This window comes from Bombus huntii, chromosome 10 (assembly GCF_024542735.1).
Source record: "Bombus huntii isolate Logan2020A chromosome 10, iyBomHunt1.1, whole genome shotgun sequence".
Classification (NCBI taxonomy): domain Eukaryota; kingdom Metazoa; phylum Arthropoda; class Insecta; order Hymenoptera; family Apidae; genus Bombus; species Bombus huntii.
In genome coordinates, this window is record NC_066247.1 from 9,976,267 (window position 1) to 9,989,001 (window position 12,735).

Below are 12,735 nucleotides of genomic sequence, written 5' to 3' on the forward strand. Positions count from 1 at the left end.
TGCTCAATTATTACTCCATTTTGACAACAATATGATAGCAATATCTTAAAGGTCTGATTACTCGCCACTGGAGAATATATGTCATCGGCTACGTTTCTTTGTTGAAATCCCCTTACCACTAATCTAGCCTTATACCTGTCCTCTGATTTTTTCGTGTAAACCCATTTTACATCTAATACTTCTTTGCCTTTTACCCTTTCTACCAATTTCCAAGTTTTATTCTTATAGAGACATTCTATTTCCTTATCCATAGCCTGTTTCCAAACTTCACTATTTTCACAACAAATCGCCTCCTCAAATGCGCAAAGGATATCTACTCTACAATAATTTGCGTGAATCTCACTACTGTTTTCCTTTTCTGGATACCTTACTGGAGTTTTCTTATTACGTGTAGATCTCCTAGGAATCTTTAAGCTTTCAGAACTATTATCATTTTCATCTTCTCTACTTTCTAACTCTTCCATATTCATGCTGTCCAATAAATAATTATCTTTACTATCATCGCTAACTGCATCGAATGAATTCTCCTCAAAACCGATACATTTTTTGTCTGTTTCTACGACCTCTACATGTCGCTACTGTTATTTTTACACCTAATAGGACTCTCTAACCTACTTCACTATATCCTAACAGAATTCCCATATCTGCCTTCTTATCCCATTTGGAAACTCTTTTTTGTTCTGGCCTTCTTACAAAAACTTTACTTCCATATAGATGTAGATATTTAACACTTGGTTTTCTCCCGAAGAATATTTCAAAAGGTGTCTTTCTTTCTATAGTATTCGCTAATATTCGATTTTTCAAGTATGCCGCTGTACAAATTATTTCCGGCCAGTACCTTTTATGTACTTTCGCTTCCGCTAACAAGCAACGCGCCATGTCCATCACTGTTCTATTATACCTTTCCGCTGTCCCGTTTAATTCATGTACGTATGTTGGGCAATTATTTATTCTTATACCTTTATCCCTAGCAAATTTATAAATTCGATTATTTAAATATTCTTTACCATTATCGCATCTTAATATTTTTAACCTCTTGCCCGTTAAATTTTCGGCTTCATTTACGAACTGTACGAAAGAATCAAAGACCTCATCTTTTGATTTTATACAATAGATCCTAGCTATTTTACTATAATCATCGATAAATGAAATGAAATATTTTTCTCCATTGAATCCGGTAGTCTTAAAGGGACCACATACGTCCGTATGAATAATTTTCATTATTTCCTTAGCCTTAGTTCGATTATTTTTGAAAGGTAAGTTATGCATTTTGCTTTCTATACATACGTGTCCTAGCATCCTATGCCATCTTTCCTTTTTACTCATACCACTACGTTCGGCGCTGTTTACTAAGTGCTTCTTCCCTTTCAATTACTTTTTATTCTATATGTCCCATTCTCTTTGAACGCTACAGCTGTAAGTATATTATCCTCATCTATTACTTTCGCAATATTTCCTTTGGAAATAACCGTATTCTTATTGTCTGCTGGTTTACCTAAACTAATCAAATTTGCGGACATTTCTTTCGCGTAAAATACTTTCCTCATATTTATTTTATTTTGTTTTCCGAATGCTTCAAAATAACTTATAACATTCCCAACTTTTGTCGCTTTTATCGGTCTATTATCGCCTAAATATATATTTACCGGTTCCTTTAGGTCGATAGATTTATCGAAATAATTTATATTATTAATTATGTGATCGGTACAACCGCTATCTAATAGCCACACTATTTCGTTCTTACTTATTTCATTCGTCTCACTGCTGTTTGCTGCGTGCGCCGTTGCTGTCCATATGCCTGCTCTTGAGTTTCCATGCTCGCCCGTGCCGGTTGTTGATTGACGATGAAAGTTTCCACGTCCTCTGCTCGTATTGCCTTTGTTCCCTCTTCCTCTGTTTCGACCACGTGTTGGCCCATGCCAATAGCCGTTACTGCTTCCCGCTTGGACGCCATTTTGACACTCTCTCGCAAAGTGTCCTAATCTTCCACATCTGAAGCATCCTTCCTTTTTTGCAGAAAAGGCGTTGGTTTGCCTTTCTCCTCGATTGGATTTATTTTTCTTCTCTGCTATCTCTATTTTATTTTTTACATACGCTACCGTTTGATCCTCTTCTTTCAATGCGTCTATTATGTCCGCTATGTAGCTGTATTCTTCGGGTAACGTATTCAGCATGTAATTCAGCTTTTCCCTCTCACTTACTTGTGCGCCCGCACTTTTTAATTCATTTATTAATTTTTCGAAATCGTTAAAGAATGATGCTGAATCACTGTAGTTCTCCAGTCTTATGTTTTCCAATCTCCTTCTGCATACGATCTGCAGTGCCGTCGACTCTTTCAAGTACATTTCATCGAACCTTTTTATTATATCATACGCCGTTTTTCCTTCCCTAACATACTCCAATTGTCTGTTCGATATTGCACTATAAATTATATTTATCGCCTTCAAATCCTTTTTGTCCCAGTCTTCATCGTCTCTTTCGTTCTTCATTCTAGTTGTAACAACCTCGCATTCCTTATATTTGAGAAACATCGTAATTCTTTGCTTCCACATTCCATAATCCTCACCATCGAATATAGGTATCATGATTTCCGATCTCTCCATTTTAATTGATTCTTCTTTTTTTTTTCTTTTCTTACTCAAGCGTTCCTACGTGCTCGAAGTATATATTTATTCTCTGAAAGTTTTTTTTTCTTTACTGAAAACTCACTCGCAAGATCGTAACCACGCACTAAATATCTTGCAAAACTAGTAACCACGCTCTGCTACCATGTTAAGGAAATTCGAGGATTTGGGAATACAAATAATTGACTATATTTCCCACACAACAGTTATACATCTATATTACTCTCTGAAGAACGTCTTGCACGCACGCTGGTCGCCAACCGACTATCCTAGATTCTTCTAACATCTGGCAACAGTCTTTTGTCTCCACTAAAACCTTGACGCCCTCTAACCCTTACACACACACTCTCATGTACAGTGTAAATGTATCACTTCCCTAACAAATAAGTATGTTATTTCGTTACCACTTATCTCGTTCATCTCGCTGCTGTGTGCTGCGTGCGCTGTTGCCATCCATATGCCTGCTCCTGTGTTGCCATATTCGCTCGTGCCGGCTGCTGATTGACGATGGAAGTTTCCACGCCCCCTGTTCGTATTGCCTTTGTTTCCTCTTCCTCTGCTGCGACCACGTGTTGACCCACGCCGATAACTTTTACTGCTTCCCGCTTGGACGCCATTTTGACACTCTCATGCAAAATATCCCACTCTTCCACATTTGAAGCATCCTTCCTTTTTTGCAGCAAAGGCATTAGTTTTCATTTCTCCTCGATTAGACTTATCTTTCTTTTCCGCTATTTCTATTTTATTCTTCACGCACGCTACCGTTTGTTTCTCTTCTTTCACTGCATCTATTATATCCGCTATGTAGCTATACTCTTCGGGTAACGTATTTTTTTCGCACGTTCGCGGGGAGACGCGATCTCGAAGAAGCGCGCCAACGGGAGTCGTAAATTCCCGTTACGATTTGCTAATCGACGCCGCGAATCGCTCGATCCCTTATTTCGTTTAGGATAATAAGGGTAGTTAAATGAAGGATAACGCTGTTGCTAACAGGTTATTATATATTTTCACAAACCAACAACTTCGGTGTAACACAAAATGAATATTTGTTATGAGATGACTACGAATGAGTGCGACCTGAGTCTCTAGACGGATTATCGCGTATACTGATGGATTTGTCGACTCACTGTATTCGAATTGCTGACCGCTTGACGAGATGCTTGATTGAGACTGACTGATCTTCGGGTGTAAACCCGGTTGAAGGATGTTGACTGTTCGAAGGATGTAAAGTCAGTGATGTTCGGAGACGATGCTGTGGCGGAGGAAAGCTAAGGATGGGTGTGTCTAGCGCACGGGACCATCGGATTTGTTGGTGACGATTTTGACTAAAGGAGTGAGGGAAATAGTCTTCGTTGTTAATTGGTTAAACGAAGGGTCTTAACCGCCCTCGAGAGAAAGTGGTTCGTGGGAGGAAAGTTGCATCATACGTGAGAAAAACCAACTTTCCCTTGTCAAGCCGTAGTAGACAAAGGTCTTTAGAAATGCTTTGGAAACAGACGTTTGTTCAGTTTGAAGGACCTCGACTAGGAAATTCCTAAGATTTATGGAAGATACTTGAGACTATTGAGGGTACGCAGTGAGTATCCGAAGACATCTGGTTGCCATCTTGCCCGCGGTGTGTGGCCTGGGCTAGGTAGAGTTACGCGACGTAACACGTATTTATCATGTAATTCAGCTTTTCCCTCTCACTCACTTTTGCGCCTGCACTTTTTAATTCATTTATTAATTTTTCAAGATCGCTAAAAAACGATGCTGAATCACTGTATTTATCAAGACTTATCTTCTCCAATCTCCTTCTGCACACGATCTAGTGCCGTCGATTCTTTCAAGTACACTTCGTCGAACTTTTTCATTATTTCATACGCTGTTTTTTCTTCCCTAATATATTCTAATTGTCTATTTGAGAAGGCACTGTAAATTGTATTTATCGCCTTCAGATCCTTTTTATCCCAGTCTGGATTGTCTGTTTCAGTCTTCACTCTAGTTATAACAATATCACATTCTTTATATCTCAGAAACATTGTTATTCTTTTCTTCCACATACCGTAACCCTCACCATCAAATATCGATAGCATAATTTCCGATCTCTCCATTTTAATTGATTTCCTATTCTTTACTCAAGCGTTCCTACGTGCTTGAAGTATTTTTTCTTTTATTTTATATTCTTTGAACGTTTCTTCCCTTACTAAACTCGCAAGACTAAAAACCACGCACTAAATAGCTTGCAAAACTAGTAACCACGCTCTGCTACCATGTTAAGGTATAGAGAGGATTCGAAAATACAAATAGTTTACTTTATTTCGCACACAACAGCTATACATATATATATGTCGGGTCAGCACTGAGAATGGGGTTGTGGGCGTCAAATGAATCTTCTCGAGGATTAGCCATTGATACGGTACACACAGGCGTAGTTTATTACAATGATAGAATTATTACAGTCTTAACAATTGATCACGGCGGTTCGGCACTCGCGACACTAGTGACGATGCTCTCGGGCTCAATAACGAATCCGCGGTCAACGGGATGACAACAGAACGTAGTCACAAAGTCTAAGTCTGAGAATGATCACTGATCGCGAAGGCGTTACTCTTGGATCGATGAGATCGCGAGCGAGAATGCCTTTCCCGTCCCGATGATGCCACACAGGAAAACTATAACGGGGTGTGTCTAAGGATACGAGATCATCGGATTCGTCGAGAAAAGCCTTCGTTCAGAAAGTGTTGCTGCTAATTGGTTAATCTCCATATCGGTGGTTAGAAAAGGATGCTAGCCGCCCTCGAGGGAAAGTTGCTAGTGGGAGACGCCGCTCGTTGAAAAATATGTCTCCCCTATCTTCCCGTAGTTGGGACAAAGACTGTTTGTCTGTTTGAAGGACTTTAGTTAACTAAACCTTAAGATTTATAACGGGCTCTCGGGCTAGCCGAACATGTACTGCGGAGACGCATCGACATCTGGCAATCATCTTACTCGAAAAATAGGGTCTGCACGTGGCGAGCCACGGGACAGAAACCGTTGGAATGTTTACTGTCGCGTGTCGCCACAAATATTTCTTTTAAGGAGAGCTATAGAATTACTTCATACCTTTGTTAGGCGAAGCGTTCATCCCGTGACCGCGGCTACGTTCGGCGACTGACTGTCGCCTCGAACCCAAGCTCATTATCACAATTCTCGAATAATTACAATCGGGTTGAATAACTACAATTGTTCAATTACAGCTATAGTAGACTCTAGGTTACAATGTTGCGGGATTATCCAAAATTCCAAAGGCTCCGGTGTTCTTTCATCTCCGACACGGCCATCCTGACTATCACACGTCCTCGTGTGTAACTAAAATATCGTATTTCTTACATTAGATTCGATACAACTGACATTATTTGCGATTTAACTAAATGTCCAAGTAAGTCAAGGGTCCAGTGCAATAACAAAGTTTCGTTCGGAGGTTTGACAACAGAAAAATAAAAGAGAATAGGAATTTGTAATGTTATAATTTGTATTCAAAGTGCTAGGTGCGTTCTGTGAGTCGCCAGTCAGACCGTAATGACACAACAGATCATTTTCGATTTCGTACACCGGCGAACCTCAGTTTGTTGGATCATATTGCCACGTTGGGTGCATTACACCCAGAAAGCACGTAAGCCCACTCAGCGGGTTACAACAAAAGCACGTAACCCCACTCAACGGGTTACAACAAAAAGTACATCAACCCACTCAACGGGTTACAACAAAAAGTACATCAACCCACTCAACGGGTTACAACAAAAACACATCAACCCTCTCAACGGGTTACAACAAAAACACATCAACCCTCTCAACGGGTTACAACAAAAACACATCAACCCTCTCAACGGGTTACAACAAAAACACATCAACCCTCTCAACGGGTTACAACAAAAACACATCAACCCTCTCAACGGGTTACAACAAAAACACATCAACCCTCTCAACGGGTTACAACAAAAACACATCAACCCTCTCAACGGGTTACAACAAAAACACATCAACCCTCTCAACGGGTTACAACAAAAGCACATAAAACCACTCGGTGTATTACTATGACCACAACGCAGTGTTAATGATCCTCTGAGGTCAGTGTACTTGCATCGTTATTATCACCGCCGTTGTCATCACCGCAGACGTCTAACTCAGCATGTTACGCCATGCGGCTTGCCATAGATTATATTCTTAACTGTCGGTCGCGGCACTATAATGTCGCAGACGGATCGTCGCGGCTGCCCGGCAAAACAAACATTGTAGTGGCAAGCGCATGGTTCATTAAGCAGGGCGACCTCCAGAAACGTCGATTCGTGGCCGTTATTTTATCTGGCGTAAAAGAATGTGGCGTGATCCGAAGGTAGTGGGGGTCGCCTTCCAGAAAAAATCAGAACATTTCGAGAAGCCAAACAGTCAACACACATCTTATATCGCGCATTACGTAGTCACATTTTCTTTTTGTTGTTCCATTTATATCTTTCTAGTTAATAAGTTGTTGCAATAAACATTAATTTAGTTGTGTTAATTTTGTGAAATTTCATTAAACTACCCTTATTATCATAATCGAAATAAGGGAATCGATCAGTTCGTGGCGTCGATTGTTTAATCGTAACGAGAACTTACAACTCTCGTTGACGTGATATCTCGCGATCGCGTCTCTCCGCGAATGATCGAAACAGTTTGGTCCTTCGAGCCGGATTACGTGCCAGTGAAGAGTGCACTTACCAGTGACCACACAGTGCCACGTGACTTTATCAAAACCAGCAGCGGAAGCAGGAGCATCCACTACAGCGAAACCAGTGACGTCAGGCGCGTCATCTTCGAAGAAGCACATCCCATTGGCAAGGGAACGCAACCACGCAGCCTTCCGTCGCAGCTGGACAATCATCAACGCAACGAATTTCACAACTTAACATACACGCGACCTCACGCCGCACGACAGTAAGGTAAGCTCGTTCCTTATTTCGACTATCTCCTATCCTCGGCAACGATGACGAGCGAAGACCAACTCATCTCCCTGCGTCGAAGACGAGGCTACTGTAGCGGCCGATTCACATATCTATCGAATCGACTGGACGAGTACGAGCAATCTGAGAGTCAGCAAAATTCCTTATTAAAGAATTACGAGAAACAACTGACCGAAGTTGCGAGTCAATTCGAAGCGATTCAACTCGAATTAGAAGTATTGGACGAGGGGGAACAAGCGCGCGGCTTCGAAATAAGGGATCAGTACGTCGCGGTAGACACAAGGCTACAAAATCTTCTGAGGAACGCGCAAACAGCTTCGCCGTCGACATCCATAAACCCTCCAACCTGTGCATCATCCGCAAGTTCAAATCCGATATCCATTAAATTACCAGATCTTCGGCTCCCCACCTTTGACGGAAGCTTAGAAAAATGGAACACGTTTTATGATACTTTTTCCTCCACTATCGATAAAAATCCTAGTCTCACTGACATACAGAAATTCCATTACCTGCAGTCCGCCCTGCAAGGAGAAGCAGCCGATTGTTTAAACGCGTTGCCCCTTAGTAATGTAAACTACAGTCAGGCTATAGCCGTTCTCAAGGAAAGTTTCGAATGTCCACGATACACAGCTTTCAGTCACTGCATGGCAATAATTGATTATCCAAGGATAACCAAGGAGTCTCCAACGGAATTAAGGCGCTTAGTCCACACATTTAAACAACATATATATGCATTGAACAAATTAGGAGAGTCCTACCCCGATACGAGTGCTATGCTCAACAGCCTCATCCTCTCGAAAATACCACTAAGTATCCAAAAGCAATGGGAAATGACGCTGCCCAATAACGAGGTACCTCCGTACATTCATTTATTAAACTTCCTAGAGAGATTAGCACGAAGCTCTAGACCGATCACCACGGTCAGACAAACAAGAGAATCACCGGAACAAACTACTCCGGTCCGTCAACGCGCATCACGAGGGCATGCACTTACGGCGACACGGGTTACTCCAACATGCCCCACCTGTCAAGGACCACACCCCATTTGGAGATGTGACACCTTCAAAACCAAATCCCTTCGCGAACGCATTCGGGAGGTCAAAAGAGCATCACTATGCCTCAACTGCCTCGGGAAAGGGCACACAACGAAGCATTGTTTCGCAGGATCATGTCGCATATGTGGAGAACGACATCATACAATGCTGCATAGGACAAAACGCCATTCAGGGTCTCGTTCCAGCACGTCCAGCCCGAAATCTTCCCCATTAAATAGCCGATCCACAACACCTTCCTTGCCACCTTGCGTATCACCCACTCGCCGCAAAAAGCACGCAACAGACCACAGATCGGAAACACCACGAACAGCCGCGTCTCCAAGTCCACCGCCCAGTGACAGACGAACACACAACCAATGACGCCGACGATCGACGACTCCGTTGACGACCGAACATACCAGACCAATAGCATCCGAATTACTGTCCAATGATCTAGTCATCACAGCGCAGATTAATATTTTGAATGATAAACAGCAACCAATCCGTTGTCGAGCGTTGCTCGACACCGGATCCAGTATGAACTTCATTACCGAGGAATTAGCAAAATCGTTAAAGATAAGGCAAAACAAATGTTCGGTCCCGATCGGAGCTCTAGACACCTTGACAACGACCTCTAAGCGACACATCACGGCCACGATCACTTCCACTGACGGTACATACACGCGGACATTAACGTTCCTTATCATTCCAACCATATCAACCTCAATTCCCAGCGAACCCATCGATCGTTCGACACTTGAGATACCAAAAAATCTCAAATTGGCCGATCCACGATTTCATTTACCAGCTCCGATAGATGTACTACTAAGCTCAGGTTCAACACTCGCGTCGATGTGTGTGGGACAAGTCAACCTCACGCAGCCAGACGAGCCTGGACTGCGTCTGCAAAAGACGCGATTCGGATGGGTAATCGGGGGGAGTCCAACTTCCCAAACCGCTACAAACATATTTCACACATCCACGACGACTTTACAAGCAGACCTCGCGCGGTTTTGGGAAATCGATGAAGGACCCTCAATTAAACATATCTCAGAGGCAGATCGACGATGCGAAGAACACTTCCAAGCCCACACCCGACGCACCAGCGAAGGACGATACATCGTCGCTCTACCTTTCAACGATCAGCTTCAGTCACTCGGATCCTCTAAAACGCTGGCGAGTAAACGACTCGCCTCACTCAATCGCCGATTCCAGCACGACAAACGCTTCGAATCAGAATATCGAACGGTAATACAGGAATACCTGGCGTTGGGACACATGACGAAGGTCAATGACAACCACTCCGACGACAACGGATACTATTTACCCCATCATGGCGTGACCAAAGCATCGAGCCAAACCACCAAACTCCGTGTAGTTTTCGACGGATCGGCACCAAGCACTACCGGAACCTCCTTAAACGATACACTTCACACAGGACCCAAGTTACAGGAAGATTTATTTTATATATTAATTAGATTCCGCTCTCATCAATACGTACTCACCGGCGACATCGAGAAAATGTATCGGCAATTCCTCGTACGACCAGAGGATCGGAAATATCAAAGGATATTATGGCGCAGCGCGAGTGGAGAAACAGAAACATATGAGCTTAGCACTGTAACGTTCGGTTTATCCGCAGCCCCGTATCTAGCTATTCGGTGCCTCAAGCAACTGGCAGAGGACGAAGGACATCGATTTCCACGTGCAGCACAGGTACTGCAGCGGGATTTCTACGTCGACGACGCTCTCACCGGAGCTGAAACGAAGGACGAAGCCCTCACGCTCAGAACAGAACTCACCAATTTACTTCAACTGGCCGGCTTAAACATACGAAAATGGGCGTCAAACGATAAGGACTTATTACACGGACTTTCCTTAGAAGAAACAAATCACCAACATTTTTTGGGCGACTCGCAAACCTTGAAGACGCTGGGAGTGTTTTGGAATTCATCCGACGACTCTATTCTTTACTCGGTCGAAGTCAAACCCACGCCCTCTCGAGTCACGAAACGAATCATCAGCTCGGAGATTGCAAAAATTTACGATCCGCTCGGTCTGCTCGCACCGGTGATTGTTCGGGCCAAGATGCTACTTCAACGAATATGGTCGTCGAAAATCGATTGGGATGAATCACTTCCGATCGAGTTACATACAGAGTGGGAAAGGTACTATGCCCAATTACCCTTATTAAACAACGTCAGGTTCCCACGCAAGGCAATAATCGAGTCCGCAATGGAAATTGAACTGCATGGTTTCTGCGATGCCAGCGAAAAGGCTTACGGAGCCTGTGTTTATCTTCGAACCCTTAACACCAACGGCCGTGTTTGGACCCAACTTTTAACCGCAAAATCGAAAGTCGCCCCACTCAAGTGCCAGACCATTCCTCGGCTCGAGCTGAGCGGAGCACTCCTTCTTACGTCCCTGATGTCGACAGTACAACAAGCCCTATCACACAAAATTACTCGAACTATCTATTGGACCGATTCCACTATCGTCCTCCATTGGCTCAATACATCACCTCACACCCTTAAAACATTCGTCGCTAACAGAGTCTCCGAAATTCAAACAAAAACCAGCATCCGCGATTGGCGCCACGTTCCTACCGACGACAACCCCGCGGACTTAATATCACGCGGCCAAACACCCGAAGAGTTTCTGCGCCCAACCATCTGGCAGCACGGTCCTGCATGGCTCTACCAGTCGGAAGGCTATTGGCCGACATGGGCGCTAACACCGCAAATTGAAGTACCGGAGCAGAAGGGGGCGATTTGTCTGTCCGCAAACCCCGCCGATTACAGTTTGTTGCAAAGGTATTCATCCTGGCCCAAGTTGATACGAATCATAGCTCGTTGCCTCCGTTGGAAACAGAAAAGGAACCGAGCGGCACCCCTAACCGTTACTGAATTACGCATAACGCACAATAAACTGATAAAATTGTTGCAAAACATCCATTTCTCCGAGGAAATTCGTACACTCCAAAAAGATCGGAACGCGGCGATAAAGGGTAAGCTCACGCGACTCAATCCGTTCATAGACAAGGAAGGAATATTGCGAGTCGGGGGTCGACTCAGTCATTCGTCGATGACCTTCGCCCAGAAACATCCCATAGTATTACCTAAGTCATCCGTTACAACACGCATCATAGACCACGAGCACAAGATCCACATGCATTCCGGAACGCAGGCTACGTTATACGCAGTAAGACAAAGATACTGGCCCGTTGACGGTCGAAGTCAAGTATGGCGGGCGATCAAAGGCTGCGTCCGCTGCTGCCGCGCTCAACCACCGCCGGTAGAATACGTGATGGGTAATCTGCCGGAGGCGCGAGTAACGGAATCTCGCCCATTTACAAACGTCGGCGTCGATTACTGCGGGCCGTTCCACATCAAGGAAAAACGAGATCGTAACCGTCGTCAGATAAAAGTATACGTAGCCATTTTCGTATGCCTAGCAATTAAAGCGGTACACATCGAGCTCGTTGACGATCTCACTAGCGAAGCCTTCATCGCCGCTCTTCGCCGATTTATCGCTCGACGAGGGTATTGCTCCACCATCCATTCTGATAACGGCACCAACTTCAGAGGAGCAAGCAACGAATTACGAGAGCTTCACGATTTATTACAATCGGACGATCACAAGGAAAAAGTGACCGCATTTTTAGCCGACAAACAAATCGAATGGCACTTCATTCCCCCTCATTCGCCGCATTTCGGTGGGCTATGGGAAGCAGCGGTGAAGTCATTTAAACGCCACCTCAGGCGTGTAGCCGGCAACGAGTTACTCACCTCTGAACAATTGAATACTCTTATCATAGAAATAGAAGCAGTCCTCAATTCCCGCCCGCTAACTCCTATCTCCACCGATCCAAATGATCTCCTAGTCCTCACTCCCGGACATTTTCTCATTGGCGATTCACTAATGTGCTTACGTGATCGAGATTTCAGAGACATTCCATCGAACCGACTCTCCAGATGGCAGCATATCCAACAGCTTAAACAGCATTTTTGGAACCGCTGGCATAAGGAATATTTGAACGAGCTAACCAACCGCAATAAGTGGAGCAAGGGTGGACACGGCATCCAAAAAGGCACAATCGTCATCCTCAGAGAGGAC